Source organism: Octopus bimaculoides, chromosome 19 (genome assembly GCF_046866305.1).
Source record: "Octopus bimaculoides isolate indiv1 chromosome 19, ASM4686630v1, whole genome shotgun sequence".
NCBI lineage: Eukaryota > Metazoa > Mollusca > Cephalopoda > Octopoda > Octopodidae > Octopus > Octopus bimaculoides.
Genome location: NC_142946.1, coordinates 13715925 through 13734965, shown reverse-complemented (window position 1 = coordinate 13734965; position 19041 = coordinate 13715925).

The window sequence follows — 19041 nt, the reverse complement described above, 5'->3', positions numbered from 1 at the left end:
TGGGTTTTTTTCAGTATTAGATTTGTTTATGGAAAAATACTTGGCATCAAAGTAGACATTAAAAGTTCTTTATTACCTCCCCTAGACCAGTTTTCATTCTTTTTTCTGTTGGGTATTTGACGGCCATCTGTAGGAATGTTCCAGTTGTGGAGTACTTGTAGCTGCTATGTTTCATGAAGATTTGAAATAGCAGCTGATCTTTCGCACGCAGTCTGGTTCCTCACTGGAGTGTAGGGCCCTTGTTGACACGTTTGACTGCCCATACGCTTTGTATTCTGCTTTGTTATCATAGAGGCATGACGAAATAGGACGTTGATATTAGGGGAACTTTCGGTCTCTTTAGGGTTAACTTTTTGAGACACCACCACGGATTTCTCTGAAAAAAAAAAAAAAACCTTTATCATAAGGTACCTTCTTAAGGCTAACAAATGTGTTCGTCTGTAATTTTTTGTTGACAGATTTATTTTCGGACATATCATTTTATTGTGATTTAGGCATACGAATTGTTCACTGTGTGTTAGTTCAAAAACAATTGTTTTGTTATTTCTTCCTTTCCTTGGTTTGCAACATGTTCTTTCATACGCGTGTATGTGTATCCAGTAAATTTCACTTAGCTGTGTAAACATTGGGATGTATCTGTAGTCCTAGGTGCATGATAATATATATGTGATTGTGTAGATATTCGAGTATATGCAGAATTAATCAATTTGCGTAGTTACTGTCTTGTTCCACTTATATTTCATAATTTGTAAGATTTCAGATTGTTGATTTCACATCTGCCTTTAGCACAAGTTTATTAAGACGTCGTGCATGGGAGAAAATGTATGACAGTAAAATTTCGTTCTTATGGTTATTTTCGTTAAAACACCGTTTCCTTCAAGTCTTCCACAGGTTCGTTTATCCCATTCCAACAACATTATTAGATTAGAATTATTTTTTGAATGAGGAGCTCGGTGTAGCACATCTATGACGCGTTTCGGCGCGGAGGAAGTGAGCAGTTATTCAGCACGGAGTTGATGCTCTCTCTTGTTATTATTATTATCATTATTATTATTATTATTATTGTTCAGAAGTTTTATTTTTATAACGTGCTTTCACTTCACTACGGAACGCAGCTCTGTGCGCCTTGGGTATGTGCTGTGTTGTGGTTTGCTGTGGTGCTCTTTATTATTATTATTATTATTATTATTATTATTATTATTATTATTATTATTATTATTATTATTATTATTATTGTTGTTGTTGTTGTTTTTGTTGTTGTTGTTATTATTATTATTGTTATTATTATTAGTATAACTATTTTTAGTAGTAGTAGTAGTAGTAGTAGTAGTAGTAGTAGTAGTAGTAGTAGTAGTAGTAGTAGTAGTAGTAGTAGTAGCAGCAGCAGCAGTTTTGTGCATATTATCAGTAATCTTCTTCATATTATTTCTGTTATAAATATAACTCGTCTCCTATTCACACGGCTAACGATTTTGATGCGGGTGTATCAGATGAAATACAACTCAGACTGGCAGGAAAATTGAGCACCGAAAATAGGAGAAGAAGAAATTGTGCTAATAATAAAAACAAAGTCGTTGACAAGTTTAATAAATATTATAGACCAATTTCTGAAACGGATGTCATCATTGATGCGAATAATTAAGCTATCAATGCGAAGTCTCACGTCAGTATACCGGCGAAACATTAATGGACTGATGATATTATAATGACTGCCATTCAATTAAGTTCATTAATGATGCAGTTATTTTTTTCTTGCCGGAGTAGTCGACTGATGGCATTGCTGATGTGAGACATTGAAAGAGGAGACATCCATACATATATACATACATATACACACACACACACACACACACATATATATGTGCGTATGTGTATATCTGTATGCGTGTATGCGTGAATGCATGCTTGTATGTTTATATATATATATATATATATATATATATATATATATATATATATATATATATATATATATATATATATATATATATATATATATATATATATATATATATATATATATATATATATATATATATATATATATATATATATATATATATATATATATACATGTATACATATATATAGGCATACGGCATACATATATATGTATGTATGTATATATATATATATATATATATATATATATATATATATATATATATATATATATATATATATATATATATATATATATATATATATATATATATATATATATATATATATATATATATATATATATATATATATATATATATATATATATATATATATATATGATGTAATAACTAATGATTTCGGAAATCGTATAATACATATTGGAAACTCTCCATTACTTTGTAGATAGCATCAATTTTTCTCCCGGTTTCAAATAAAGCAATATAGGAAATCATTATATTTTATGACGGAAAAAAAATGTACGATTATATAATTATATATTAAACATTTTGATCGTCATATATCACTATTCTATATTAACTGGAACAATATATTTTAGCATTATGTCATATTACATTAGGATTCAGAACGTTATACAATACACATAATTTTGATTCAAAGCGATAGCTAATATATTTTATTCTTTCAGGTATAATGTTGACTAAAAGAATAGCTTCTGCCCTCCGGAAAGTCTTTTAATACTTGCACGAATACATTCTCCCTGTCTCTGTTTATGTCAGTCTGTTTGTCTCTGTCACACACTCATATATTCATAATCGACCGTAAACACAGTCAAGCAAACGTTCGTTTGGCTGATACATAAAAATTGTTAGGAGATGTGTGTGTGCCTGTATGTGTGTATGCGCGTGTGTGTGTGTGTGTGTGTGTGTGTGTGTGTGTGTAAATGTACATGTATATATATATATATATATATATATATATATATATATATATATATATATATATATATATATATATATATATAGACAGGGTGATGAGTCGACGACGGTACTGGAATTTAGCTCGTAATTGAACGGTTTACCAAGGCTCTCGTCAGCTGATATGAGGTTATGTGAAAAGCGGATAACAGCGGGGAGAAGATCAGCGATTACAGAAATCGCAGATCGCCCTGTTTCGATGTGCTTCTCTATGTATTCTATTTAGTATTCCTGATATGTTTGGCGATCTCTTGGCAGACGTCTTCCGCAACTGGCAAAAGACCAGGAGAATTCCTAGTACTGATAGCAATGGTGTGGTGACACTGCCGAGGGAAAAACGCTGACAATGTTTTACACCATCTGTAACGATTTGTTGATGGTGGGCAAATGTTTGCTCCGTTTTTAAGGTTCTTGCTTATTCAGGTCGTCTCCGTAAGGGTGATGCAGTTCTGGGTGATGAAAAACACAAGACTAAGCACTTGGCAGCTGGAATATTGTGAGCCGCTCAGAGTGCTTTGCCAGTCGGGCAATGGGATCGTAGGATGTCCTGCATTAGAAATTTGTAGATGATTAGAGGCAGGGAAGTGCTATTACGTTTTTGAGGAAACGCCGGGTGCCAACTAAGATGAACTGGCTAGGCTCCGGAGAACTCACAGGTCAGGAACTATCATGTTTAATTTCCAGATATGCTTGGCCCGGTACTGTTATTCGGTATTGTTTTCCGGCTCGAGATAAATTCTTTAGGCACAAAGGTGCCTATAGAATTGTCCAAAGGGAGCGTAAATTCACGAAACCGTTCTTCATGCACTCGTTCAGTGTCCAGACGTTGCTGATTTGTGGGTTTATATTGAACGGCTTATGTCACGGTTGGAACGGATCCATTTGTGGGATGAGGCTGTAGTGGTGATTGGCCCGTCGCCCTCCTTCAAATGTCGAGGAAAGGCAGTTTTATTTTATCTACACACACACACACACACGCGCACACACATATATATAAATATATATATATATTTATATGGGTTTTTTTCAGTTTCCGTCTACCTAATCCACTCACAAGGCTTTGGTCGGCCGGGCACTATAGTAGAAGTCACTCTGTCAAGATACCACGCAGTGGAACTGAACACGGAACCATGTAGTTTGCAAAGAAGCTATTTACCACACAACCACTCCTGCACCTATATGTATATATGTACATATATAAATATATATGTATAGTTATATATATATATATATATATATATATATATATATATATATATATATATATATATATATATATATATATATATATATATACATACATACATTACATATATGCGTATATATACATACATATATGCGTATCTCTGTCTCTGTGTGTGTGTGTGTGTGTATGCATTTGTGTGTTATTATTTGTACATTTACGTACTCACACATGCTATAACATCTGAAAACAAAACTTGAATCACGTTATAGAATGATGAATGATTGTGGAATATTTATTATGTTTAAGGTGAAGGTTTCATATTTCATTCAGGCTCTACAAATTAGCTACAGTGAGATTGACATATGCATCTACAGGAGGAAGTTTCATATCAATCATGGAACTTCCATTGTATTGATTCACATTGTTTCCCTAGGCTATTAACTCTTGTTTAAATAACGGAATCTGATTATAAATCTCGATTTATTTCAGAAGAAAATTTCAAAATATACTTAGAAGAGACACATGCGTTCCGAAAATTCTGGTAAGTATTTCAGAGTAGTCTGGCTTAAATGTGTACGTATCTCGTAGAACCTGCTAAAAATATTAAAATTGTAATGACTAAGCTTTTAATACATATTCATCCCCCAACCCGTTTTACCATTATATGCAATGTGAATAATTGTTAAATTACAACCTACTATTACAAATATAATTTTGCAAACTATCAAAAGTATATACATTTTCTGAATGATTACATTAAAAACAGAGTGCACCAAATTATGATAGCGGTAATATCAACAGCATCAAAATCAATAGAATTGATATGCTTCCAGCAACTACAACACTAAGTACGTTTTTCCAGGAAAGTATGCAAGACGTTGTGCTAGCGCATTTTCGAAACATCTGAAGCATTTAATATAAACTATAAATTAAAATAAAATAATGCACTGTCCGAAAAAAAATCGACTTTGTTATTACTGCTTACGAAGGGTGGTGTTACATGTAAATTATTATGATACATTCAATAACATAAAGTTACGTAACCTGGTCTTACAAATTATTCCACTACGTATTATTTTTTTTAAATTTTTTGCCATCAATCCTAGCATTTTTGCCATCAATTCGTATTTCCGCTCCCCACCTCGATTATAATTAATCGAATGCACTTAATTAATGGAATGCACTTAAGTGAACACCCCAAGGCCTTCATTTGTCACGTTTATGGATGTTGAGATTGGTTATTGATATATATATAATTGATTTAACTTTCCAGATTTCTTCACGTATTTACTGTAGTAACTGTTCTCTATTGACCATTATTTCTATATTAGATTCATCTCTGGCACTATAATTTCACTCAACTGGACATTAGGAAAAAACATCTTTTATTATTGTTATGTTAAAATGCTCACCTCATACAATGTTTCTCTTTCTAACTAGCTTACATTTTCGCTATCACTACAAATATTTAAATTTTAAGTAATAGTATGGGCATCTATTGTAGAATCATTATAATCTCCCTCATATCTAGTCATATAATGCTCACGTCAATTCGAGATCTTTATTATCTATTACAACCAATTTATTACCGTTCATGCCCCAACCATTCTGCTCTTATCAACTTAGACCTCTGACCAAATATGATTGTCAGCGAGAGGATGAAAGTATCTGAAGTGTACTATTTTTTCATCCCTTATCTATCTGTTTATGACGATACATCCCCTAATCTCTTTCGACAAACGATGCCCCCATTCTACTGAGCAAATTATTCTAGTCTATCTATCTTTCTGCATTTCCTTTACATTTTTGTATATAATCCCACTCAAACATTCTTAACTTTCTATTCATAAATGGAGCCGGTTACTCCCCACTACTACCTACATTGTATTGTCATCGCAAAATTTTCATTTGAGTCTACTATTGGATCCTACCAAGAACTATATTATCTATGCGATCATGTAACTGCGTAATACACATTTATTTTATGCTGATCCTTTGTTTATCTGTCATAAAATAGAAAGTACAAATAAACTCGCTAGGAGATATCCATTATTATTCTGTGTTGACTTTCGCTCTCCCATGAGGGAATACCTAGGTTACAAAAAAGAGACGGCATCAGTGAACTGTAACTAGAATATTGTTTCATGACCATGTAGGGACTTGAATGTCTTCAGTAATTGTGTCGCGACTTTTGTCATGAAAGGGTTCGCGGCATTAACTGCCACAGGTTTCCCATGGAGAAACCCATCGCCTGGTACAATGTGTGACATAATTCATTAGTGATTCAGTGGCAGCGAAATTTCGCTGGCATTTCAAAAGTGTTGCATGAACATTACAAGCATGCAGCGGGAAAAAAAAATCCTCGTTTGAAACATATATTTCATCAGCCGCCTATTGTGATCTTTAGAAAGAATAAATATATGAGAGAATTATTAACTTCTACTTCTGACTGCAAGGAAACTAAGATTATAATTTCTAAAGCTGCAAGAGAGTTGAGCCCTGTTCATTGTGAAACAAAATGAGTCGAGTTAATTCCATCAGGCATAATAACAGAAATGTCATGATTCACACGGAAAGCAGAAAAATCACCAAAGATTTCTAGAAGTGCCTTCTCCTGTGACTCAAAGAGAAAATACTATCCTTAGAATGCGAGCTGTACCTATCAATGCTGTCTTCTGGATCACCTTGAGTTTGGAAGCAGCTCTAATATACTTAATATGTCTTCAAAACCCTTGGAAACTACTCGTAATTCTCCAATTACCACCGGTGTCACCATTACTTTCCTCATACCCCATAACTTCCGTATCTCACGTGCTGTGGCTGCTATTTCTCAATCTTTTCTGTTTCCTTATACTTCACCCTCGAATCGCCTGTTATTGCAACATCTATTATCTTTACTTCGTTTTTTATATTTATGGATGAGAACGATATCTATAACTTGCTCGTAGTGCATGTTAAAATGCCAGAGTATATTGTAATGTCCGTTTTCCATTACTCCTTGTGCCTTGATGTCATACCATTGTTCGGCTCTTTCGAGATTTGCCTTACTGCACGACATCCAGTAGATGTACCTGGCCACATTGTCATTTCTCCTTCTGTATTCGCACTGTGCGACATTACAGCATTCACTGCCAATATGGCTTATACTTTCTCCCCTTCTCTAAGCACATCCTACACTGTCGAATCAGTGCTTTTGTCAATGTGATTTTGGGACCAGTTTGTTCTGCGAGCTTGTTCTTCAGCGCTGCATATTAATGCCGCAGTGTCCCTTTTAAGTCTCCTTTCTACAGCCATTGCCAGGTTCTATTCCAATTAATCGCTTCTTTATTCTTCAAGAACTAACTGTGCATCTTCTAATCCTGTAAAATTTTCTTCGTCTGTTCTCTCTGGTCTGTCTTAAATTGTGTTGGATCTCCGTCATCGTTGACTTTTAACGTTCTCTGCATGTTCATTGCTTCAATCATTTCTTCTGTATTCCTCTTGACTTACCAAGCCAGGCAAATCTTCTCTCCCATTACAAAACCTTCACAACACACTAATCCCCGCCCTCGATTTCTCCTTTTACATCCACTCTTGATACACCGCTCTTGGAGTGAAGATAATTTACGTGTTCTCCGGTATATCGCTTGTAGTACATGTTTCTTTCAAGATACTATTCCTGCCTTATATTTCATCAAAGCAACCGCCCACGTGTCAATTGATCTAATTGCATAACGGCCAGTTAGCTTCGATTGGAGGACATGCCGAGTTCACCCCCAAATACTCCTTCCTGTATAATCGTTTCATCTAGTGTCCATTCCTCTTATCTCTTTCAGTCCTTCGTTTCCACCTTCCGTTATAGTTTCACAGATTTCCAGCTTGATTTGATGTATTTTACTGATTTCCCCCGTTTCGAGTTTCATTACACCACATTTATGGTTATATATCATCTCCTTAAGTCTGTAGTCCTACATATTATTGGAAGATGTTGGTCAACGATATTGGATGCTTCTTTGTTTGTGGGGTTGTATGTGGAGAGATAAAGTAGTACTTTGAGTGTAGATTTGTTATTGTGTTTGGTTTTTCTTAAACTTTTAATATTAATCTAATTTGCAAATTTATCTTCTTCATTTATGAGTTGAGTTCTGTAGTACGTGTCCTGGGGAACATTTTAGTTGTCCCGTATTTTTTCGGATACTATGGTCCAAGTCCTTCTTGCAAGTTTGAAGGGGATATTAATGTTGATATGTCTCGGGTGCCATGAGCTAAATCATAGATATTGTTTAGCGTCTGTTGTCTTCTAAAAATGTATGTGTCTATTTTTCGTTTATTTTTAATGAGTATGTCTAGGAATGGGATTTGCATGAGCTAATCTATGTTTTCATTCCAGAGGATGAAGCAGTTGTCGAAACATATTTTCCAATTTTCATTTGTGTATTGGGAGAGAGTGTTCCGAGACTTTGAAAAAAGACACCTGATATATTATTATTTGTAAATAGCCCATTGGTAGATGGCAATGGTCACGTCTACTCTGGTTCTCATTGCAATTCCAGATTTTTTACGATAACCAGTGGTATCAAACACGAAACACTTGTTTTGGGGAATGAACTAATTGATTCCATTATGAAGTCTTTGTTGATACGTTCTGTTATTTCTTCTGGATATCGGTCCAGTCAGAAACGGATTGCTTCTATTGCAGAACTATGGGGTATGTTCTTGTATGAATTAATCACATCGAATGATACAATGATTGTTTCCTCCTCGTCTCTTTCTGGCAGTCATCTCTACTATGACTATTTATATCTTTTAGAAATGGTTTTCGGAGAATATCCATGAAACAACTTAATCGATGGTTTTCACAGGATGGCCCAGCTACAATGGGCCCGTTATTTTAGGTCACCTGGTGCTGGTGTATGAATGTATGACTTTTGAATATTCTTTGATGACTTCGTTTATACCTTGGCTTTTGTGAATTTTAGGTAGACCATAGAATAGGCGGGGTATACATTTAAAGTTTGTTAAATAAGTTATTTTCCTTTTATTAGGTAACTTCCGTGGATTTGGATTATTGAAAAGAGGTTTTTTATTATTTTTGACGGGTGTAATTATTATAATGTCGTTTAAATTAGTTGACTTTTAGAACGTTAAATGTTTCGAAAGGAAATATGGAAACGAAAAGGTTTTTTTGTTTTTTTTTGTTTTTTGGTAGCTGAAAGATTATTGAATGTTTTTATACACCATACGTAAAAATACCGCAACTTAGTTTTAATATATATATATATATAGTTTTAATATATATATATATATATATATATATATATATATATATATATATATATATATCTACACACATTCAAATATAGCATACATACATATGCATACAGACATGCAAATATACATACATGCATACCTACATGCATACCTACATGCGCAATCTTAAAAATATTTGCCTGCCGTAAAATTTTACTGGGGAAAATAAACAAACGATATATTTCCTTTCCGAATTAGATTAAATTCATCCTAAGATCTGCGTTTTATATGGCTGTAGGAAATAGCATTCATTTTGTTGCCGTATGTTTGTTATTGGCACTTTCGTGCAAATTGAATTTTACACGGATGTAAGATATAGATATTTGTATATGGAATTGATCACTTAATTGCATATATCAAATATTCTTCGCGTGTTTCTCACTCATAACCGTTTCATGTCCATAAGTGAAATGATATACATCATCTAATAGACTTAAAATTAACCTTCATGTATATATAATACTTTTGTTACGTACAAGTGGGAGAACTAGAGTATACGTAACAGTAAGTTTTTTTAAAAATATAATTGTACATATTTCTACATATTCAGCGATGTTCCGAGTGCTAATACATATAAATAAGCCCGTGGTTAAGTGTTTAAGATGGTGGAATCACGGCCGTGAAGCCGTTTGTTGATTCTCAGCTGCATATTGTGTCCATGTGCAAGGCACGTTTGTTCACGTTGCTGCCGTCCGATCAGCTATCTTTGAGTTGTACTTGTAATTAATTTAAAGGGCTGGCTTTGTCACGTTCTGTGCCACGTTCAATCTCGCTGAGAAGTACGTTAAGTGTACGCGTGTCTCTGGATTTCTGAACCATTGGACGGTAATTTCATGTGCAGTCTGTTCCGTTGACAGGATCAATTAGAACCCTCGTCGTCGTAACCGACAATGTTCACAATAATATATATATATATATATATATATATATATATATATATATATATATATATATATATATATATATATATATATATATATATATATATATATATATATATATATATATATATATATATATATATATATATATATATACATATATACGCATATACACAAACACACACGTACATATATATACATATATATATATACGTATACATAATTCGAATCTTTTCGAAACTTTTTATGGTCGAGCATTAAAAAAAAAAGTGATATTAATATTTCTTGTTTAAGCATAGTCACTTGTAATGGTTCATCTAATGAATATATTATCTATCATTTCTATCATTGCTTTTGGCAAAGCGCTGCAATTGATCAGATTCGGAAAAAAGAATAAAGAAACCTCTGAGGAGGCACAAGTAACTGTATAAAAATATTCATGTAAATTATTGGAAGCCGAATTGAACACCAAACAGAATGTTATATATTTCTCTTTCTGGAGATGTGTAAGCAGAAGCTACCTAAGTTTGTAAATTTTTTCTTACACCCCCTGTTAAATCTAATGCGCTCTGTTGTCTAGATTTTGTTATTGCGAAATTTCCGAAATTCGTCGAATAACTACAGGATATCTGAAATGAATATCTGCCAATGAATGTTATATAAATTTTAAGAAATGCAATTACATTTCAAGGATTTAAAGAAAACAGAAAATTCTACATAGCTACAATATAATACATATAAACAAAACAATTTCAAGGATAATTCTCCTGCAGCTTGAAATTAGTTCGCTTTGATGTCCTTAATGTCACGAAAGGGAAATAACACGTATCTATGCTGTGATATTCCATGAGAAGCTGCAATTCATTCCTAAATAAATGACGTGTATATTCTTCTATAAAGGAATGCTCGGCATTTTTTCTCTAGAAATGCTGTTGTATTTCCAAATTACTATTGACGTTAGAGAAAATGAAACAAAGAATATTAACACGTTAAATAATATTTCTAATTTCCTGTAGATTACACACAATTTATTTTTAAACTTCAACGAAAAGATATGAATGCATTGATGTTTATTGATAGATATATACTCGTGATATTTCTTTTCATATTATCTCAGAAAATTTGATGTTTTAATGGAAATAACTCTTATATGCTGCAAAAACATAATACTACATAAATAGCGAAGTGTTTATAATAATTATGTAACAGTTACAGATACATTAAACGCACGCGCGTTCATTCACATATACCGCTATTTATTTACACACATATATATACCGACATACAACACTATATGCAGCTCGGTAAAAATGCAATTAACCTGTGTTTGAATGCGTTTTAGAAAACCTCACTAATAGTCACATTTGTGTGCCATTCTGTATTTCTCTGTCGATGAGATTATTTTCCTATATGCAATATATATATATATATATATATATATATATATATATATATATATATATATATATATATATATATATATATATATATATATATATATATATATATATATATATATATATATATATATATATATATATATATATATATACCCACATACACACACAGACACACACACAAATATATATATATATGGGTATGTATACGCATACGTAATTATATTCTCATGTAACTTTCCATTCCCTTATTCATATATTGCGTATGTACGTATAATAACATCTCACATATATAAATATATTGCATGAATACGTACTCCATGCTGGTCATTAAACATATTTCCAAATGCTCTAATATTTCACTTTCTCAAGAGAAGCCAATATTGGAAGCGTTTCGCGTAATATCTAATGGCGAAATCTAAACACCCGGACGTAAGTAGTTGCTTCATGTAAAAGCTGTTCAGAAATCTTGAAACGGTTTCTTAATGAAATAGGTAATTTGATATGAAATCAGACCTGTGATGTATTTATCTAAGAGTCCATTTTGTACAATGCATTTCAATGTTTACTTAATGTAACATACTTTTGCTCTGCTCTTTAGTTATGTGGCATCCGATTTCAAACATTTGTTAACAAAGCTGAAATCGATATGGAATTCGGTTCAATACACATATAATCAAATGAATATATTCAATATATTTAGTATGCTACAGAATAATATATCATACTGACCAGTTATTTGTTTTGATGTATATTAAAGCAAACTCAATCGAAATTAATCAACTGACTGTTTCTTTTGTTGTTGTTACATGTTTCACTTGTTGCTCTCTTGTTGTGCATGATGTATTATGGACAATTATATTCAAGAGTGGCAATCAGGATATATATGAATATATATATATATATATATATATATATATATATATATATATATATATATATATATTTCTAAACCCACCTACACTCAAACATATACATATGTATATAATTATATGTGTGTGTGTATTTTAGTTGTTATTTTATTTCTTGTTGTAGATATTACCATTGTTTCTCTTATTGGACCTTGATTTGATCTGTTCTCATATGTCATGGTAATAATCAAATGTATTCGAAATATGACTAATTCAGCTTTTTGTTTTCCAACATGGTGCATGTGCAAGCTTATATCATGCTACTGTAACTTTCGTTATACGTATGAAAAATATTGCTTACCAATAACCATATATAGAAATCTCGCTTGTATAATATTCGTAATATTTTGACCAGAATACCTGAAATAAAGTATCATGCCAAAGCAGATAACTCACAACACGGTCCGGGAATCGAACTCACTATCTCATAATTGTAAGCCCGATACTCTAACTTCTGAACCATGCGCCTTCACCAAATATGTAGCGTAAATATACGCATATATCTGCCACATAGTTTTCGTTTTCATAATCCCGTATCTCAAATCCCGGACTAAATACTAATTATCATTCGGAAGGATAATCTGTGAAATTTCACCTATTTACATGTATATCGTTATAAATGGAGTTGAAAGAATTTCAATGCACAAATAATTTTAGTGATCTCTCATGCCTCCGGTGTCCATTCGATTTTATCCCAAAGTAAAATTTGACTAATGTACCATTCAAGTGTGTCTTAACGCAAAGGATCTCTCATGTCCAAATTAGTAAACAAGATGGAAGTGTTTACCTTATAATAGGCAGTAATAAAATGTATCGTATAGGGACCATGTGACAGATCTGCGTGTAATATCATGATTAAAATATCACTGGAATTATGCTTTGCTTCACGGTAGATATTTCTACATTCCGGGTGTGTTTCAAATAATCGGCAAAGTGTATATATTTATATGAATTTTTTGTCAATAGCACAGATCCACAGAATTTGGTGACAGAAAATTTTATTTTGAATAGAAAATTGCTTTTGAAGTTAAGATTCTGCATCTATAGAACTGATCGACCCAAGTAGTCATTTTGCATTTTTTCATCGTAGGAAAAACCCATCCTCATTCCTGGCCGAAATATTACTTCAAGTAAACTAACGATGTAGGAAATCGGTAACTGTAAAAATATTGTATAAGTTATGCAATAGAAGGGTGATGGATTGGCGCAATAGCCCAAAATCATATCAATACATTAAATGAAGGAAAATTGGATGTTTTGTAAAAAAAATCAATATGGAGTAAATACATACATGGTGAGATGATTGATGAAATTGAGTTGCATATTTGGAAATGAGCTTCACAAACACTTACCTATTCGGCAGAAACTTTTCCGTCCGCAAATTCTGTAGACATGTGTATATGTATATGTAGGCCAACATAATAAAATATATTGTTGTTCTTTAGTATCTGAGCCGAATTTTATCGAATAGTGAATTATGATGAAATCCAAAATTAGTGTACTTTTTTATTGGCGCATACAATTTAGATTGGCCTCTCAAGTTTGAAAAAGATTAATTGTAGTTAGATCGGCGGGGACGACTACACCCTTATTACATACTATAACTATTTTCTATTACAGCACTCACGTATAGATGGCAAATATGGTGATTTTTTGCTCCATAATCCACGTATAATTTTTTTTCAGAACGATGCTAAAACATTAAACTCCAAATAAACTGTGTTATACATATATGTGTGTACGGGAGAGAGTATTTTTCTTGAAGAAAAATAAAATGCTACACGAGGCATTCGAAGCGGATCAGAACACGTGGATTTTTTTCCAAAATGTTCCAGAGATTCTTTTAACTATGACATACACGCATCACTTGCGACAAATTCCATGTTTAGTTGTTGTTTACCACTAAAGAAGTTAAACATTATACCCAGCTTTTGTCGGCTATGGTAGTTAGAATATAATTATATCCACTTATTTCAATTAATCTCGATACAAAACTGTTATGCCTGCAGACATACACATACGTATATAAACATACACACAAGCGCACGCACACATGCACATACATGTATATGCGTATACATAGGTCTATCTATCTATCTATCTATCTATCTATCTATCTATCTATCTATCTATCTGTGTACCTCTCTAATAGACGGCTAACTTACACATGTAACCCGTTGCTATTCCGGGCCGTATCACTTGCAGTATGCTGTTTCGTGGGTTTCTGAGTATTTGCTAGCATTTCGTTCTTGTATTGTACACGATATATTAGACTAAAAAACACTTGCGCGGGCATTGCTAACGCTACCTGTCTCTAATGCTCATGTTCGTCTAATGGATAAACAACCAACCGTGTATTCATCAAATTTAACGATTAATGCATTTATGAGAGTAAGTGCAGGTATATGTTTCTTATCAGACAACGGCTGTGAAATGTGAGACTTCCATCTGTTCGTAAAATATTAGATATCGCTAATTCCGCTTCGCGTGTGTTTCTTTTTTTCCTTCATAGATGTTTATATTGTAATTAGTAACACACTGGATAATAATCACTTTTATATTAGCGTCTAAATGGGCGCATTTTAATCGGTATTCTCAAACAATATGCAACGTAGGTTATAGGGAAATCTTCATAACACGGTGGCCAACGAAATCACCGCGTAATTTGGTACCAATGAAAGGCTCAAGTTTCTCACATAATATCTTACTGTTTAAGCACAGTGATGCATTCATCGAGGCGTGCACCACTTCATACAATTACTGATTTCTGATATCTTTTTTTTTTTTTTAGTAAATTAGCGATTCTAATTAGGTTATTACAATAAAAAGTAACTTAACTATTGAACACATTAGCACAATATATGGGGAGTAAGCCTTCCTGTTGATTACTTTTGTTTTGCTGTAGTTAGTATCTCCTAAATTCTTTTTCTTTTATTTTATCTATTTTTTTAAAATTATTTTCCAGAAAAAAAAAATGTAATTAAAAACTGAGAGCTAATTTCCATTATTGAAACATCGGAGCATATCTTTCATTAATGGTTTCATACACAAACAAATTAAAAAATTTAGGAAAAAACAACAACGTTTTATCAGAAAACATTTAATATTTAATTATCCAAGAATGCAAATATGAGTAAATTTACATTTTGAGAATCAACTGTAATAAATGATGATGAGACCTAGTGGCCACTTGTATGGAATTTTAAACAATTAAAAATGAAAACAGACATTGAACGAAAATATTTTTCAAGTTATTAATTTTAAGAACAATTTTAACTATGAAAAGAAACACACTAGACATTTTAACTGAGTATATTTTATATTTTTTCCAATGGAAACATTAATTTACTGGCAAAACAAAAGAAGTAGTGAGTAAAATCAACAATATATTTTCTGCAATGGTGAGTGCTAAATGAGCAAACTATATAAATATATTTCTGAAATATTAATATTGCCGAAACTACTTTATAACTCAAGAAGTATAATCATAATAGAATATAAACGAACACTCAGCAACAGATGAGGTTTGTGTGTGTGTGTGTGTGTGTGTGTGTGTGTGTGTGTGTGTGTATGTGTGTGTGTATGTGTGTGTGTATGTGTGTGTGTATGTGTATGTACATATACATATACATATACATATACATATATATATATATATGTATATATATATATATATATAGACACACACACATATATATACATATACATATATGTATATAAATATTTGTACTTGTGCGTGTGTTTTATTATTTAGGAAGGTTTCTATTTCCACATTAATCTATTCATGTGATAAATAAGGAGAAAAACAACGGCATGTTTTATATAGACTCATGAGCATAATATTTGAAGTAATAGCTGGATTATATACAACCAATAGAAACATGGATGTGTCTTGTTGTATAACATTTTTTTAGTAATTTATGCAATGTTAAAGAGTCTTGTTAGTAATCGTTCCCTTAACAATGTACCAAAAATCAAATGCAAACATCTTATATCACTACTCTCAACAATAAACTTGTATATTAAGAGTGACAATTACTTAACCACAACAAATAGTGAGAGCCATTATATTAAGACTATCATTTTATTGTAAATATGCAGAGATATTTGGGACAGAATGCGATAATACTCCATCTGATTCTTATAGAGTCACGCAAACAGTTAAAGTATAGCACGTTAAGCACGTATCTCTTCTCATTTAATTTCATGCTCCGTATGACGATTTTGCTTGTTGAAATATCCGTGCACACGTACATTACACATGTTGCCAGAAATGATGTGCCCTGGTTTGTCTACCAATCACACGCCTCATACGTAATGCTGCTCTCTGCTTTGTGTTTTCCATAATATATCACCATTGGTGCGATCCCATTATCAATGTAATCTCCTCAGTCATACATTTGCATTATTCCAGTGGAATGGACATTTTATGAAACTGAAATGAATAGGAGGGAATATCGTATATGTCGCAAACATTAAAAATGTTGCAGAAAATACAATATTCCTGAAATTTCAACACAAAGAATCAGATAATTGACCTATAGCATAAATAATCTTCGGGGTGTGCAACAACTGCATTGCATTAATTTCTTAATCTAAGGTGGTTCTTTTTTTAATCAATGTTATATTAATCGGTTTATATGGAGTTGCATTTCAAATCTTCCCCAGGCTTATAGACGTCGATAAAATCTATGTTGTCTCTAAATCTTCATAGAAATACTATCAATATCTGTGTCAAAAATCAATGTCTACGTTCAGCAAGCTCTGTCATTACTTATCATTGAGCTGGCAATAATGTATTTCTGAAATAAAGTATTATGGCTATATATCATATAGCAAGACATGTGTATAAACGTTGTACTGCTATGGGTTAAAATAAGAGAAAACAAAGAAGTTCATTATGTACATTTCATGGATTTTGTCCTCATCTTATTTGTTGTTAACACAACGTTTTGGCTGATATACCCTCCAGGCTTCATCAGGTGTCTTGAGGAAGTTTCGAACCTGGGATCTCATTCCAAAAGTATTTTTCGATGTAATTATTATCATTATCATTATTCAGGTCACGGTCTGGAATCCAACTCGGAATCTTGGGGTTAGTATCCCGCGCTCTTAACCACTACACCATTTGAACTTGGGCAAATATGGAGTTAATTTTAGGGCTTATATACCTAATATTTTCTTATCTTTCCTAAATACCGGTTTCCATATTAAAAATTCATATCTGCACTCGGTCTACTTAGGAGATTGTTGTGTCCTAGCATATGTGCTGCTTCTTTCAGTTTTCGTATTTTCCAGTGGAGTTCTCTATCTATTGTTTAACTTCATCAAAAAGGAGGAGGTATTCTCCATTTTCCCATACATGATCAGCTATACCCGATTTATCAATATCTCTTTGTGTCACAGTTTTGCGATATTCTTCTACCGTTATTTTGAGTGGGCGGCATGTTTCGTCATTGTATAATCTGCCACAGCTGCATGGGATGGAGTACACGCAGGTTTTGGCCATATTCTCTTCTATTGGATGTTTTACTGGAAGGAGATATTTGCGAAGTGTTGTAGTACTGTTGAATGCTGTCCTGATGTCATATGGGCCGTATATCTTTTGCATCTTTTCGAGAAGGCCTTTCATATAAGGTAGACAGACTGTGGACAGTTCATTGGTTTCTTTCTATCTTTGCTTCGTAATTGGAGTGGATAGTATGTTTTAGGGCGTAGCTGTTGCTTAAAAGATTGTTACTGAGCTAGATCATTTCTTCAGTGGGAGGGGGTATCACGATCGCTACTTATATTCTTTCAATCGACTTATCGCTTCTAGACTCACCATCAGGTTGGATTGAATGGGGGTATCGTTGATCAATTCTGAGAAGTGGGAGAAGAGTTTGTCACGCGTCTTCAACAAGAACAAGGATCAATTTACACTAATGAAATACAGATAACTTAAACAACAGTACTCTAAATTACCACACATTTACAGTCTCCCTAAGCTTCACAAGGACGGTATTCTGTTCAGAGACAATAACCTTCTTATCACTAATTGTAGCGGGATGGTTGGTATTAGCTAAATTAATGCAAGTATTAGTAATTGGATTCTTATTCAATAAACTAATATTATGTGAGAAGATTTTTTGTGAGAGATGTTTTTGTGTTAGAAAAAACATTCTTAACCATGTGCAAGTTGATAATAGAGTAAAACCTAGAATTCTTTGAAATATTCCTAATAATAGCTTCCTGAAACTGGAAAGGAAGATTAGATTTAATTTGCCTCAGTAAGGAATAATCAACCAAATAAGTTTGCTATTAGTTGCCTTATTTTAGTGCAACTATATTTAAAAGACATCGATTTACCTTTGCAATGATAAAAGTGATTTAAATAACGGTTATATCCCTTACGTTGTAAAAAAAAAACCTTCCTCTGTTTGGTGTTGGCATATACATTAAAATTGATATCGTTTATATCCTCACAATTAGATTTCACGTCTCCATTACTAAAGG